The sequence below is a fragment of the Phyllostomus discolor genome, chromosome 11 (genome assembly GCF_004126475.2).
Source record: "Phyllostomus discolor isolate MPI-MPIP mPhyDis1 chromosome 11, mPhyDis1.pri.v3, whole genome shotgun sequence".
In the NCBI taxonomy this organism is placed as follows: domain Eukaryota; kingdom Metazoa; phylum Chordata; class Mammalia; order Chiroptera; family Phyllostomidae; genus Phyllostomus; species Phyllostomus discolor.
Window position 1 is genome coordinate 26,542,123 of NC_040913.2, and position 17,147 is coordinate 26,559,269.

Below are 17,147 nucleotides of genomic sequence, written 5' to 3' on the forward strand. Positions count from 1 at the left end.
CTCTTCCTCTTTTCTTCTCTGAGCATATAGAGACCAGTCTCATAATTTCTGTTAACCTTATAATTTTGTTTAACCTTAATTATCTCCTTAAAGGCCCTCTCTCCAAAAGCAGTCACATTGAGGTTTAGAGTTTAACATATGAATTTGGAGAGGACACAGTTTTGTCCATGACATTTAATATTAAAAAATTCACATGGTGTTGAGTTTATATTGCCTATATTTATGTTACTGAGTTATGATAATCTGATGTTCATAAGGGACATTTAATGACTACAAAATTAATTTTACATGCCAATAGAACTGTCAAAGTAATAACTTTAAAAAGTCATTAATGAAAATCCATATTTGAATGAAAGGGTCTTGAAACATTTCTTACATATCTCATCTGTCATCGTTAAGCACATACTCTACCACCTAACATTATCCTGAGCACTCCAATAAAATGGAACCTTGAAATCTCAAGTTTAAGATCTTACATGTGGTTCTCCCTTTTTATAATATTTGCTTTCTTTTTGTGAAAAAACAGTAAATGAAGATATTCATATATATGTATATTACATAATTTATGTATATGAATATCATATCCCTTCCATCCACCTCAATTTTTCCCCTCTATTAACAAAGTATATATACTTTATTTTTACTGTTGACACTACTGCAGATGTCCCCATTTCCACCACTTTGCCCACCTTCACCCAGCCCCTGCCATCACCACACTGTTGCCTGTGCCTATGGGTTATGAATATATGCTATCAGTTAATCCCTTCATCTTCTTTTATCAAGCCCCTCTCCCCACTCCTCTCTAACAGCTGTCAGTCTGTTCCATGAATCATGCTTCTTACTCTATTTTGTTCACCAGTTTGTTTTGTTCATTAGATTCCATGCATAAATGCTATTTGTCTTTCTCTGACATAATATGCCCCATGTCCATCCACGTCGTTGCTAAAGGTAAAAGTTCCTTCTTTTTTATGTCTGCATAATATTTTGTTGTATAAGTGTACCACTGCTTTTTTACCTACTCACCTGCTAATGGGCACTTTGGCAGTTTCCAGATCTTGGCTATTGTAAATAAAGCTGCCCTGAATATAGGGGTACATATATTCTTTCAAACTCGTGTTTCAGAATTTTTCAGATATATTCTTAGTGGTGGGGTTGCTAGGTCAAAAAGCAGTTCTATTTCTAATTTATTAAGGGTACTCCATACTATTTTCCACAGTGGCTACACTAATTTCTATTCCCACTAGCAGTGTATGAGGATTCCCTTTTCTCCACATCCTTACTAACACTTGTAATTTGTTAACTTATGGATGACAGGCATTCTGGTAGGTGTGGGGTGATATCTTGTGGTTTTAATTTGCATCTCTCTGATAATTAGTGAGATTAAGCTTTTTTTTTTCCCTTATGCTTATTGACCATCTGTATGTCCTCTTTGGAGAAGTGTCTATTTAGGTTGTTTGACCATTTTTAATTGGGTTGTTTGTTTCCCTGGTGTTGGGTTATGTAAGTTCTTTACATATTTTAAAGTTTAACCCCTCCTCAGATGTATTATTGGTGATTATGTTCTCCCATAGACTGGGTTCCTTTTGATTTGGTTGATGGTGTTATTTTGTATGCAGAAGATTTTTAGTTTTATGTAGTCCCATTTATTTTCTTCCCTTTACTTCCCTTGCCCTAGGAGACATGTCAGCAAAAAACAGTGGGTCCCCTTGTGATCTGGTTGATGGTTTTATTTGCTATGCAGAAGCTTTTTAGTCTGATGTAGTCCCATTTATTTTTTTTTTCCTTTATTTCCCTTGCCCTGGGAGGCATAGCAGCAAAAATATTGCTAAAAGAGATGTGTGAGATTTTACTAAACACAATCAGTAATGGTTTTGTGGTTTACATTTAAGTGTTTTACCCATTTTGAGTTAATTCTTGTGTATAAGTTGATGGTTTAGTTGCATTTTTTTTGCATGTGCCTGTCCAGTTACCCGACCCCGTTTATTGAAGACTGTTTTTACTCCATTACCTGCTGCTTTGGTTTCTTTGTCAAATATTAATTGACCATAAGGACACAGATTTATTTCTCTCAGCTTTATGCTCTGTTTCATTGATCTATATGCCTGTTTCTATGCCAGTATCAGAGTGTTTTGTTTACAGTAGCCTTATAGGAAGTTTGATATCAGGTATTGTAATACCTGCAATTTTATTCCTCCTTCTCAAGACTGCTGAGGTTCTTCAGGGTCTTTTTTTGGTTCCATATAAATTTTTGGAATATTTGTTCTATATCTGTGAAATATGCCATTGTTATTGAATATTTTAATGAGACTGTGTTGAATCTATAAACTGATTTGTGTAGTATGGGCATTTTAGTGATGTTAATTCTTTGGATGAATGAACATGGTATATGCTTCCATTTATTTGTATCTCTCTCAATTCCTTTCTTCAACATCCAATAATTTTTTGAGTACAGGTCTTTTATCTCCTTGGTGAAATTTATTTGTAGTTTATTTATTATTTTTTGAAATATTAAATCATGTTTTCTTAGTTTATCTTTCTGATTAGTTCATTATTGGTATATAAAAATGTCATTGATTTCTTAATATTAATTTGGTTTCTTGGTACTTTACCAAATTCATTTATTAGATCTAGTAGTTTTCTGATGGAGCCTTCAGGGTTTTCTATGTACAGTATCATGTCATCTGCGGATAATAACAATTTTACTTCTTTCTTTCCAGTTTGGACACCATTTATTTCATCTTCTTGTTTAATCACTGTGGCTAGGACTTCCAGTACTGTGTTAAATAAGTGGGGAAGGTGGACAACTGTCTGGGCTATAACAAAAAAGAAAAGAAGCTCACTGAATAATACTATAAGTATCAATGCAACAGAAGAATATAGCCCTTATAAACATATATGCACCCAATGTAGGAACACCTGCATGTATAAAGAAAATTTGGGTGGACTTTAAGGGAGAAATCAACATCCTGCTGTCATCAATGGATAGGTCTTTCAGACAAAAATTCAACAAGAAAACAGTGACCTTAAGCAACAGATTCGATCAGTTGGATTTAAATGATATTTACAGAACATTTCACCCCAAAACAGCAAATGCACATTTTTCTCAAGTGCACATGAAACATTCCCAAATAGAGACCACATGTTAGGACACAAAATAAGTCTTAACAAATTCAAGAAGATTGAAATAATATCAAGGATATCCTTGGATCACAATGGCATGAAACTAAAAATCAACTATAATAAAAAACCTCAAAAACATCCACACACATGGAAGTGAAATAGTGTTTTATTAAACAATGAATGAGTTAACAATGAGATCAAGGAAGAAATCAACAATTACCTGGAAACAAATGAAAATGAACATACAACAACTCAACATCTGTGGGACACAGTGAAAGCAGTCCTGAGAGGAAAGTTGATAGCATTACAGGCAGGCCCAGAGGTAAGAAAAAAATTCAAATGAACAATATAACCCTACACTGAAAAGAACTAGAAAAATATCAACAAAGCTCATGGTAAGTAGGAGGAAGATGATAATTAAGGTCAGAGCAGAAATAAATGGCATAGAAAGTGATAAAAGAATACAGAAGATCAACGAAAACAAAACCTTGTTCTTTGAAAAGATAAACAAGATTTATGAACCTTTAACCAAATTCATCAAGAAAAAAGAGAGAGGACCCATGTAAATAAAATTAGAAATGAGGAGAAGTAACAACTGACACCAAAAAATGCAAAGGACTGTTAGGAAATACTATGAGCAACTATATGCCAATGAATTGGACAACCTGGGCAAAATGGATAAAATTCTAGAATCATACAATTTGCCAAAGTAAGTCAGAAATCATCAGAAAGGCTAAATAGACCAATAACAACTAATTAAATTAAAACAGTAATCAAAAAATTTCCAGCAAACAAAAGTCCTGGACTGCAGTAAAATCACATGTGGATTTTACCAAACATTTAAATAAGAAATAACACCTATCTTTCTCAAACTATTCCAAAAATTTCAAAAGGAGGGAAGAGTTCCAAGCTCTTTTTATGAAGCCAGAATTATCCTAATTCCAAAACCAAATAAGGACACTACAAACAAAGAAAACTCCAGGTCAATACTGATGAACACAGATGCTAAAATCCTCTTCAAAATATTGGCAAACCGAATCTAGCAATATATCAAAGGATCATACACCAGATTGAGAGGTATTCTTCCAGGGGTGCAAGTTTGTTGCAATATTTGCTAGTCGATGAACATAATACACTACATAAAGAAAATGAAGGACAGCCCTGGATGGCATAGCTCAGTGGATTGAGCTCGGGCTGCAAACCAAAGTATCAGGTTCGATTCCCAGTCAGGGTACATGCCTGGGTTGCAGGCCATGACCCCCAGCAACCCCACATTGATGTTTTTCTCTCTCTCTCTTTCTCCCTCTCTTCCCTCTATAAAAATAAATAAAATAAAATCTTAAAAAAAAATGAAAGACAAAAATTCCATGATCATAGCAACAGATGCCAAAAAAAACATTTGATAAAATCCAACACCCATTTATGATAAAACTCTCAGGAAAGTGGGAAAAGAGAGATCATTCCTCAACATAATAAAGGCCATTTATGACAGGGCTACAGCCAACATCATGCTCAATGGGTAAAAACCAAAAGTATTTCCCTGAATGCACTTTGTTTCTTTCTTAAATTTCTTGGAAATCTCTATTATCTTATTATGTGATACATGTTAAAAGATTATGTATGGCTCTTCTTCTGACTCAAATATCAGTACATATTTGGTAATTTGTCAAACAAAATAATGATACTTTTGCTAATCATCTTTAATTATTTGTTCTCTTCTTAAGAGGTTAGACTGACCAAAATATATCATAAACTTGTTTGTAAAATGCTTCATAGATGTGTATTAGTATAAAACCACTGAAGCTATTTTAAAAACTGAAAAAGTCAACAGATGCATTGAAATATTAACAAAATGAGCATATATTTTTTTACCTATAATAATTTAGAAGCAGAAAGCATAAAAATTAGGGATATTAAATCAGGGAAATCTATACTTCATTGGAAGATAATCTAGACACTAAAATTTAAAAACCACAAAGTAATTTCACTTATTTGGCAAAGTACAACAAAAAATTTAGAGAGTAGTGCATAGAATAATATTTACTTGCTTGTATTATTTAAAACATTTATGAAATAATTTAGAGTTGCTATTAAGAAAATATCTTTTTTTCTCCTTTAAAGACTAGATTTCAGCACTCTCTATATATTTTCATGAGAATTCACCGTATGGGTGAGAGATTACTTAGGCAGCATAAGAAAATGACTAAAATTTATGAACTATCCCTCTATAACTATCATAGAAGAAAAGATAGCTTATACTTTGACATATTTCATTAACTTGTAGTTAATTAAGAATTCTATTCATTAATTCATTTTAAGCATTGAGATCTTGGAGATATATACAGTTAGAATCATATAGGGATGAATAGATTTCAAAATATCAGATAAAATTAAATTGTTTTAAACTATATATCTCGTTCTAGATTTTTTAAATTTTAAAATTAGTAAATCTTGTACACAATTTTAACTAGGTTATTTATATTAAAATATTTTCACATAACTGATCATGCAAGATAATGTTTTAAGAAATATAAAAACATATTATTTAAATTTTATATATGAAGATTTAAAGTTCATGAAATTTAGTGGCTTGCTCATGCTCACAGAGTTTGAAAGAATTATAACCATGACTTATATCCATAACTTTGGACTTCTGCATCTATAAATATCCCACTAAATTTATTCATTTTTATGTCTGTGCTAAGATTTCATGCCATATTACCCACAGCTATGCAGATAAATATGTTCCCTTGTTTCTGAAAGAAGCAAAAGAGGCAGACAGCATTACAGCCACATAATGCAGACTACAGAAGAAATACTACCTTTGCTTTAATTCTCTGACTTTCTGCTGATAAATTCCACTGGTTGGACCCTGCTAATATCAAATCAGCAAGGGTGTTAGATGATGAAATTCCAGATAATTCAAGTTCATAAGGCACTTAACAGAACAGAGAATAGTGCAAACAATGGGGAAGCAAATGAAAAATAACCAACATTATTAAGAAGAAACTTTGGAAGCAGACACACCGTTTAGGAGATATTACAATAGTCTAGTTGATAATAATGTTAGTTTATCCCAGGGCTGTAGTAGTAAATATATTCTGGATATAGCTGGAAGACCAAATTGCACATATTGTCTAGGAAATTTAATGTGTGATGAGAGAAAACAAAGAGGATACAGGAATTATGGTTGTATGTTTATATGCTTTTATATGTAAGGATGGAAGGCTGGATGAATGGGTGAATGAATAATAGAATGGACATTGAAATAGATAAACATGGAGATGATATAGAGGAGGAAAGAGAGAAAGGTTTTATTAAGAATAGATTCTCACTAAGCAAGCTGTATTTTTTTTAATTTTTACTTCATTTTTTCTTTTTATTAAATGTTTTGGGGGTAACATTGGTTAGTAAGATTATATACGTTTCAAGTATACATTTCTATGATACATGATCAGCATGTTGCATTGTGTGCCCACCCACGCAAAGTCAAGTTTTTTGTGAGCATATCTTTGACCTCCCCTTTACCCTCTTCATCCTCTTTAAATCCCCCTTCTTCTCCAGTAACCAACATACTCTTTACTGTCTGTGTCTATGAGTTTTTATTTACTTTTCTTGTCGGTTCATTTGTTGTTTTCAGTTTTATATCATACATATGGATGAAATCATATAGTTCTTATCTTTTTTGACTGATTTATTTTAGCATATTCTCAAGGTCGATTCATGTTGTTGTGAACGGCGGTATTTCGTTTCTTCCTATGGCTGAGTAGTATTCCACTGGGCATATGTACCATATGTTCATCATCCAATTTTCTGTGGGAGGACACTTGGGTTGTTTCCACGTCTTGGCCACTGTGAATAATGCTGCAATGAACATAGGAGTGTATATGTCTTTGAAAATAAATGTTTTTAAAGTTTGGGGGTATTTATCCAGAAAAGGGGTTCCTGGGTCATACAGTAACTCTATTCTAAATTTTTTGAGGAACTTCCATACTGTATTCTATAGTGGCTGTAACAGTTTATGTCCCCACTAGCCATGAATGAGAGGTTTTTATTCTCCACAAGTTCTCCAACGCTTGTTATTACTTTGTCTTGTTGACAATAGCCTTTCTAACAGGTGTGAGGTGGTATCTCACTGTAGTTTTGATTTGCTTTTCCCTAATAGCTAGTAAAGTTGAGCATATTTTCATGTATCCACTGGTCATTTGTATGTCTTTTTCAGAGAAGTGTCTGTTCAGGTCCTCTTCCTTTTTTTTTTATGAGATTATTTGAGTTGTTTGAATTCTTTATATATTTTGGATACTAACCCCTTGTCAGAGTTGTTGTTTGCAAACTTCTTCTCCCATTTGGTTGGTTGCATTTTGTTTTATTGATAATTTCATTTGCTGTGCAGAAGCCTTTCAGCATAATATCATCCCATTTATGTTTGCCTTTACTTTCCTTGTCCTTGGGGTTCTGATAAATAGCATTACTTTGAATTCTGCTAGATTTCCTCTTAATCCTCTGGACCTAAAATCTTCTTGAAATATCCCTAACTTCTCTCCATGCTTGGAAAATAGGTCTTTATCTTTTTTGATTCAGGTAAGAAAGTTCCCCTCTTGTATTTCTTTACCACATAACATAACACTTGGATAAATATGTGTGTCTGTTTCTTAAAGCAATTCGCCCATATTTCTAGTTATCTTTACTAATAGAACATTTTAGATATATTCTTATAGTTACATCCCCTTTTATTTGTATATTATGACCCCTGTAAATATATGTATGTACCTAAGACAGTGCCTCTAAAACTGTATGAACATATTATTGATTGCATCAATTAATTAAATGTACTCTCCTAAATATTAGAACTAGTCATTTTACCTCATATTTCTACAGAGAACTCATTTATTTTTTAACTGATGCCATCTTGTTTTTAATTTTCTATTCCTATTGATGACAGAATACTTTATACTTAATTGTTAGAAAACATAGAAAAATAGAAAATAATAATATGGTTCACAACTATGACTATTCAGGGAATGGAAAATTCCAAGTTTTTTTTAAAGATTTTATTTATTAATTTTAAGGAGGGAAGGGAGGGGGAGAGAGAGAGAGGGGGGGAGAGAGAGAGAGAGAGGGAGAGAGAGAGAGAGAAACATCAATGTGCGGTTGCTGGGGGTTATGGCATGCAACCCAGGAATGTACCCTGGCTGGGAATCGAACCTGGGACACTTTGGTTCCCAGCCCATGCTCAATCCACTGAGCTACACCAGCCAGGGCTGGAAAATTCCAAGTTTTTATCAGGGCTGTCTCTTCCCTCTTAAGGGTTCTCATAAACAACCTTCCTTCTCCCTAATGTGGTATCTGTTGAAAAAGGATACGTGTATGTTTTTATAATGATGAAGTTGCTTATCTTCCACACACTGTCCTTTGGGTCTTGATGGCCTCTCAACTTTCAAATATACAATACAGTATTATTAACTGTAGTCACTATGCTGTACATCATATCCCCAGGACTTCATTATGTTAAAACTGGAAGTTTGCACTTTTTGACCACCTTCACTGATTTTTGCCACCCACTCTTACCTCTTGTTTCTAACAGCCACTAGTATGTCCTTTCAGGTAGGAGTTCAGGACTTTTTTAGAGTCCACATATAAGTAAGATTCTATGTTTGTCTTTCTCTGCCTTACTTACTTCACTTAGCATAATGCCCTCAAGGCCCAACCATGTTGTTGCAAATGACAAGGTTTCATTCTTTTTAAAGGCTGCATAATATTTCATTATAATATATTGGTATGTATGTATAACATCTTTTCTTTATCCATTCATCCAAACAATGGACAAATTTGCTTCCACGTCTTGACTATTGTAAAACATGTTGCAGTGAGTACAAGGGTGCAGATATCTTTTTGAGTTAGTTTTGTCCCGCTTTGGATAAATATCCAGAATTGGAATTGCTAAATCTGGTGAATATGATTTTAGCAATTATCTTTCAGTATATGTGTGTGTATATGTGCACATGTGTGATTTATTAATGTAGCTTTAGGCAATGGCTTTCAGCTGTTATTAAAGTTCAGAAGGGTTATATGTAAAGAACAGAAAAGTGAATAATGATTCCTGTTTTGAGAAGGTCAACCAACTGAAAACAGTGCTGTTGGATAAAGATGTATTAGGCTTCTCAACAGCTAATATACTCTATGTAACTGTGAATACTACCCGATAATAATGGTATGTTCCACTGTAATGTAAATTATGTCATAAATTATTTAAGTTAGAAACTGATAAAGAAGTATCTGGCATTTCAAGGCCCTTGGTATTAAGGTTAATAAGCTTATATTTTCTTTATCCTTGAAGTTTGTTCAGGGAAGGTGTTTGAACAACTCATTTCATAACTAAACTTTAGAAATCCTACAGGCAGAGCATATGCCCAGTGAAATTAGCATCACTTGGGAGAGTTATTATAATCCCTTATTGATTTGCAAGCGCATCCACCTTGCTGCTTTCACAGAAACTTATTTCACTGATGATGATCAAAAGAGGTATGTTGAGCTTTGATCAGATTAAAGCTCAAAAAGCTGGAAATCTGCAAATAGGCAGTGATTACAATTCTCTCCCCATCCTCTCTTAGTGAAATGAAATACTGACTGATACCTTGTAATTATTGTGAGAAAAATTAAAAGGCTTTATTTACAGACAATTGAGAAGGCTAAAGCAAAATAGAAATTTAATACTAGGTCTCCATTATTATCGAATCAGCGAATGCAGTTTTCCAAATCATGAGGCATCCAGTTCCTTCCATTGCTGTCCAGCAGACCTGTGTTAAAGAACTTCCAGGACCATCATTTGGTTCTTGCCATTAGAATTAATGTGTCAGCCCTGGCTGGCATAGCTCAGTGGATTGAGCACGGGCTGCGAACCAAAGTGTCGCAGGTTCAATTCCCAGTCAGGGTACATGCCTGGGTTGCAGGCCATGACCCCCAGCAACCGCACATTGATGTTTCTCTCTCTCTCTCTTTCTCCCTTCCTTCCCTCTCTGAAAATAAATAAATAAAATCTTAAAAAAAAGAATTAATGTCTCTGAGACAAAATATGGAAGAAGTAGGGAAATAATTTTCCATCTTTCTCAGAGCACCAAATGCTCTTTACAGGCTCAAGATAGTTTTAAACATAGTGTGTAGGCCACTTACAGATCTGTCCCCCTCAAGGAAGGTACGCTTGAGAATGACCCTTGTTCTTAGTCCATTGTTAGCTATAGTTAGTACATGGACATTACCTCCTAATTCAGAGAAATTTCCTGTAAGAAAAATGTATAGAAATGCAGTATCGTACTGAGTATCACACTTAAATTTTATTGTTTCAGGAGTATTTTTCTTATCACAAGATGGCTTGAATTCACATTATGATTTGAATACCTTATTTGGCTATAATACAGTTCATCAATTTCAGGCAATAAGAGCTAATATTGAAATATAATTATTCTTATAAGATACTAGTAAAACTATCTAACTAGTAATAATTAAATATTTTTTAATTTGTTTTCTTTAGGATGTTGATATTTTGAGTTTTTATAGCTAGTAGATAAATGAGTCCTGCAAAAAGGTGATCCAGAAAGTTAGTGTATAACTTGAGGGACTGTTTACACCAGGGAAGGTCTGTAATAGACATTAGGGACATGTGGAATATGGTACACATCTTTAGAAAGGAAGAGGGAGTTTAGAAAAAGAAACAAGGCAAATACGAATGTCTATTAATAATTTTATTAGGAAAAGATAAATTTTATTGATGTATCAATAGTATTTATCAAACACTACTATAATGTTCTTAGGTATAACATCTCTGAAAACAAATACCGGGCCCTAGGTAGCTCTCCATCCTGCAGACTATAACACAAACATTCCAGTACCTGTTTAACAAGTTGAAAGTTGTTACTACATGCAACTCAAAAATAAAGACTGTTTTAAATTAATTCAGTGCTACAGATTAAGCAAATCTCTCCATCAAAAGTCTCATGATGTCCTCCAAAGCCACACATGTGCAGCTTACATTCTTCTCAATCTGAGCCTGCATCTGGCTCCCCATGGAGACGGCAAAGGTGACTGTGATCTGTATTTCCCCATAGGGAATGCTTTTCTGAATGATCTTAAAGAAGAATGAACAGAAATAATGGTCTCTCTGATAAATCTGCAAACATTTAAACATGTTTGTTTTTCCAGTTATCCTCTTGTAATATAAGATCACAAATCATAAAATTTTATAAGTATATATTCATCCAGATTTCACCTTTGAAATTCAAATAAATACAGTTGATATTTAGAAGTGAGATAACTGTATATAAAATAGTAAAAGCAAGCCCTGGCTGTTGTAGTTCAGTGGACTGAGCATGGCCTGCAAGCCAAAGGGTCACCAGTTAGATTCCAAATCAGGGCACATGCTTGTATTGTGGGCCAGGTCCCCAGTGGAGACCATGTGAGAGGCAGCCATGCATTGATATTTCTCTCCCTCTTTTTCTCACTCCCTTTCCCTGTCTCTAAAAATAATAAAATATTTGAAAAACATTTAAATTATTTAAAAAACATAAAAGCAAGATAAAAGCAGTATATGTTTCTGTTGGTGACTACTAAGTGTAAGCATTACAGTACTAAGCAATGAATTAAGGAAATGGCAAATCAAAGTTGAAGTCCTAAGGGTATCGATTTATACATGAAAGACAAGCTTCTAAAAATTCATTGAAAACACAGTTAAAACAAGTATACTCAACTAAAATTCAGAGTTCAAAGATTTAAAAATCATATTAAAGATGTAATAAACTGTTCATATGAGAGATAGCAAGAAAAAAGACCCATCAAAGTAGAAGGTTGGTCTGAATATACCATGGGTGATGAACATGAACTAGGTGTTTGGAATTACATTAGGAAATACTTTCAAATGTAATGCAAGGAATTAAAACAGAAAGAAGTAAATTTTGAATGTTTATGTGTGAGGGCACTATGTGGAAATAGTCTGAATTTGTTTATAATTGTTTGTATCACATACAAGCTTTCATACTATTAATCTTTCTTAAAAATTCAGAAAAGAGTTAATATGAATATCTACCAGTGAGGCAGCTTTTGTAAAGAAAAGGCAATAGGGCACAAGATCCAAAATTATTTATGTAATGGAATTTGGCTGTTGACTGGAAATAAATATGTCATTAGCTGGATGTGGGATACATTGTTCAAAAAATAAAATAAAAATATAGGTATTTGGTTGGCTGTTTAGCAAAGATATTTCTGAAAGATCATAAATATTTTGAAGATGGTTAATTTATGCAAGAAATTTGAGATATGATAGTAAATATATTTTTGCCTATACATTGTACTTTTTTATATAATACTGAATATTTATTTAAAAATAAAATAATAGATACTGTAATCATAGTAAATGATCAATCACTTAGTTATGTAGCATTTCCTACAAGCTTATATAACTTTGTTAATGGTTTCCAGACATTTCCTAATTTCCTATAAGTTTATGACTTAGAATGATTAATAAACCCTTATGTGACTACACAGGTGGCAATTGATTAGTCTGATATGATTTAAAAAATTACATTGACTGTAGCCTGAGCAATTAGGTAACTGCTTAGTAAAGTAAAAAAAAAAAACTTAAACTGGACTTGAAAAACTGGCTCACCCCAGGAGAAAAAAGTATTACAAATATTACACAGATATCCCTTTTTTTAAAAAGGCATGATCTATTCAGATGAAAAAGATCAGATGATTTAAATGATGAAATACAGAATACTGTGCACTACAGTATTGTTGAAAGTGACCAAATAGCTAATATAGAGTTATGTTACAGAATTTTTGCCATGCTGGTCTGAGTCATGTTGAATAATGTCTTACAAACAATAATATAATGCGTGGTTTTGAATATAGCCTAGACATGAATAAATTAATGAAGGTGTCCTAAGGGATAGGAAGGAAGGTGGGCATGAGCAGAATAAATTAGTGATAAAGAGACTGAAGGTATTTGGAGCCTATTATAGCACTTGAAACAAAATTGGTGTTGACTAAATATTTGCAGAATGAATGCATGAAAATCCCAAAGGCTACTTAGAATGCAGTAGCATGTTTCAGGATCAGGGTGATGGTCAAACACAGAAGAGGATCACTTATTTCAGTTTTTTAAAAAAATTGAACTTTCAAAAAATATCTATGAGTCTGCAAACCCATATTAAATAAATAAAAGTTAATCATAAATTATACTAAGCCAAGTGGTGAAAGACAAATACCCTATGCTCTCACCTATAAGTGGAATCTAATGAACAAACAAACAAAGAAGCAAAATAGAACCAGAGACAGGAAATAAGGAACAAACTGACAGTGACCAGAGGGGAGAGAGAGGGCGATAATGGGTAAAGAAGGGGAAGGGTCAAGCCAAGGAATACGAATAAAGGGCCCGTGGTAATGGGGAGCAGGGTGGGGATTGACTGAGGGAATGGGGTCAGGGGGCGGGAAAAGGGAGAGCAACTGGGGAAAAATTAGGACAACTGTAATTGAACAATAATATAAAAGAAGCATAAAACCCACTTCATTTGTTGCTAATAACTTAGTTAACTTTATACTTTCTATGTGTTTTGATTATGTCATTATTCTTCTCTGGTTTTACTGTCTACTTAGCCAATTACTTTTCATCTTAAGGCAATGAAATACTTCTGTATTCAGAATAAAATTAATGAACCTACTCTTTACTTCTAGACTGTTCTTCCTGCTTTTACAAACACTTGAGCAGGAATCATTCATCTGCACCTGATTTAAACCTTAGCCTGTCAGTGGTTTGTGTTTTCCTTTTGAAATGATATCATTGAAAAAAAAACATAAGCCCTGGCTGGCATAGCTCAGTGGATTGAGCGCGGGCTGCGAACCAAAGTATTGCAGGTTCAATTCCCAGTCAGGGCACATGACTGGGTTGCAGGCCATGACCCCCGGCAACCGCACATTGATGTTTCTCTCTCTCTCTCTTTCTCCCTGCCTTCCCTCTCTAAAAATAAATAAATAAAATATTAAAAAAGAATTCTTTTAAAAAAAGAAAAAGAACATAAAAATCTATTATATTTACCCTTCTCATTTATTAAAGTATAAATAATATCCTCAAAAAATTTAGCCAGAATAGTGGTTACACCAGTAAAATGAACCAAAAAAATATTTCAGTCTCTTAAATTTCACGATACTATTTTTTCCCCCAAATGTATTTCACCTAATCCTAATAGGACTTTAATTATAATGTGAGGCTCCTCCTACTCATTTTGATGAGTTTCTTTCAGGCTGCGGACCCATAGCCTGGCTACAGCTGACTTGTTTTCTCTTGGTGCAAGGCTACACTGTTCCGATCACATCAGAGAAATAATGACCAAGAAAATGCTGTGAGCGTTGGTGAACTAACTAACAGATGGTCAAATTTTCAATTCACTTGTCCATTTTCTTCTCTCTAATTCTTTGAAAATCTATCTGAAAAGGAGTAGATATACAGAGAACTTTTCTAGTGTCTGTTTTCTCTTGTGAAGTGGGACAGCCCTGCCTATGACTTCACCATTTATTGTTGGCTAGTAAGTTTTTTGATAACTGAACTTTCTCTTTTCACCAGCACCTGACATTATTAAACAGGCTACTTAGCATTGAGGTTACATTGAATCATTGTTTCCCTGTGGAATGTCTTAGAAACTGCTCTATAAAAATACCTGGAAATATTTTATTTGTATCAGACCTATTTAAAAGACATTGAAATAGAAAATCATTTTTCATGCAGCTTATTGCATACAGTATTTTATCATTTATCTTATTCATTTTGCCAAACAAAAAACTTGAAGGAATAGATATGAAACTGTCACTTGTTTTCTAAGAACTGTCACTTCTAATAGAACTCAAATTTGTTTTTTAGATTCAAATTTTGTGAGCTGATTTTTTAGTGCAACACCCAGTAGGAAAACAAACCTGAAGTATTGCGTAATAATATGGAGTATCTGAAATTTTGTCACATTCATATGAATGTGACATAATGAGAATGTTTTCATAACCTTGATAACCCAAGGACATAGTATAAGAAGGAGCAATACTTTCTTTAGTCCATAGTAAGTTTAAATTTATCTTTCCTTGTGTGTTTATTCAATATTGCATTCCATTTTTTCAGTGGATTCCCTGACCAGATGGAAGGTATAGATGTGTTTCTTGTTTTGTACAGATTCTGTTAGTTACTTTGCCTTTCAAATTATACATTTATTTATGCAGTATTAATCTTACTTAAGAAGCAGCTTATAATAGAGACATTTTCTTATTTTTAGGAGTATGCTACTGTATATTGATAATTTTTACAATGCAAATATTTCTGACTTTTAATATAAAATTAAAATTCTATGCCCTTAATGTAATAAGATTAGGTTTCATAGCACAAGTTCATCCATGCATTTGCTTTTGTTTGCTCCTGATAAGAAAAGAGTTATTTACAATGTTAAGTGAATATCTATGTAAATTAGTGCAGAGCATTATGACAAAGAATCTATTCAAGAGGATATTGTCTTTGACATCTTAAGGTAAATTATAGAAAAAGGAAACAATTTTTTGAATTATATGAAAATTTATTTTATTTTCTCATTTGGATTGTGGAAAAACAATGTAAAATCTAACTACTTGAATAACAAATTCCCTTTTTATGAAGCAATAGTTTCAGAGTTATATTTTTCAATATATTGCCAATAATTGAAATGTATACATCTAAATATTCTTGGAAAACTGAAGTTTGAGGAGTATCTATGTGTAAACACACCAAATTAAAGCACTCATTAATATTTTTATTTTGTTAAACATATGGCTATTTTAAACATGTGGTTCAAATAAATCAGCAAATTATTTGTATTTTAATAACAAATGCAAAGTTCATTTCTAAGAACTATTGTTTTAATAGTTACATTTATTTTTATTTTTTCTAATAAAAACAAAGATAGTGATAAAACCAATAGAACTTTAAGAACAATGCATGAAAAGTAAAGAAAAAAGTTTAAATGCACACAGTGCAAAGAATATATTCTAATAAAAAGTTCATGACACTCTGGCAAGTAGAATGCTCTGACACAATTACTGTTGATGGTTGTAACTACTAATAGATATATTATTCTGATTTCTTGTATTAGTCAATGATAAATATCATATACAGAATTCTCAAATGAGTTTCTTGACCTTGTTCTATTCTGAAGCTACAGGTTTACCCCATAACTCACTATTCATTATTATATAAAAAAAAAATCTACCAAGGTTTCTAAGAGGTTGCCAAGAATCTACCTCTTAGAATTGTAAGTAATTTTAATTGTTAATATACCTTATGCTACCCCTCATAATGAGTCTCAGGATATTTTTATTCCTGATATATATTCTAGCTGACAAAATATTCTGAACCATTATTGGTTGATAGATGGTGGAATCTTTTCTTTAGGCTTAACATACAAATAATTTATAAGGATGTATTTGATGATTAGTCTAAGTTTAAGAACATAGTAACAATAAAAATATTGAGAAACTTCCAAGGGCAATTTTCTTTGTAAGCTAAATTATACTATGATTATCACTGATTGCACAGGGTATTCTTATGTAGGATCTTAAAAACAAAATATAGTTTGTAGACAACTATTGCACAAATACATGTACAATAAATTTGAGTATATTTTTAAATAGTATACTACTTACATATTGCATATTATGTTTATATATATTTGATATGCCCATATTGATAACATAAATATTGAAACATTAATATTTTTCTAAGCTTGATAAGCAGAAAAACTGTCATAATAGTTTTGGTTGCATTAAAAAATAAATAATTAAAAAAAGAAAACTACCTCTTATTGTATAAGCAGGAGCAACATTTGTGTTAATCTTGGATCATTACAGAAAATCTAAAGACAAATTTAAAAGTCAGCTTAACCTTTATATTATTTTGAATTTGTGCATTACTTTGGGATGGAAAAATAATCCTAAAAATGTTGTCAGAGAGAGGAAATACAGATACAAATCAT

The 17,147-nt window shown here is 32.7% G+C and overlaps 1 protein-coding gene across 1 annotated transcript in view; it reads left to right on the forward strand.

The window, feature by feature from the left end:
- The window catches only part of KLHL1 (kelch like family member 1), a 325,875-nt gene that overhangs the window by 223,942 nt on the left and 84,786 nt on the right, over positions 1 to 17,147 (forward strand). The gene's annotated exons all lie outside the window — the stretch shown is intronic.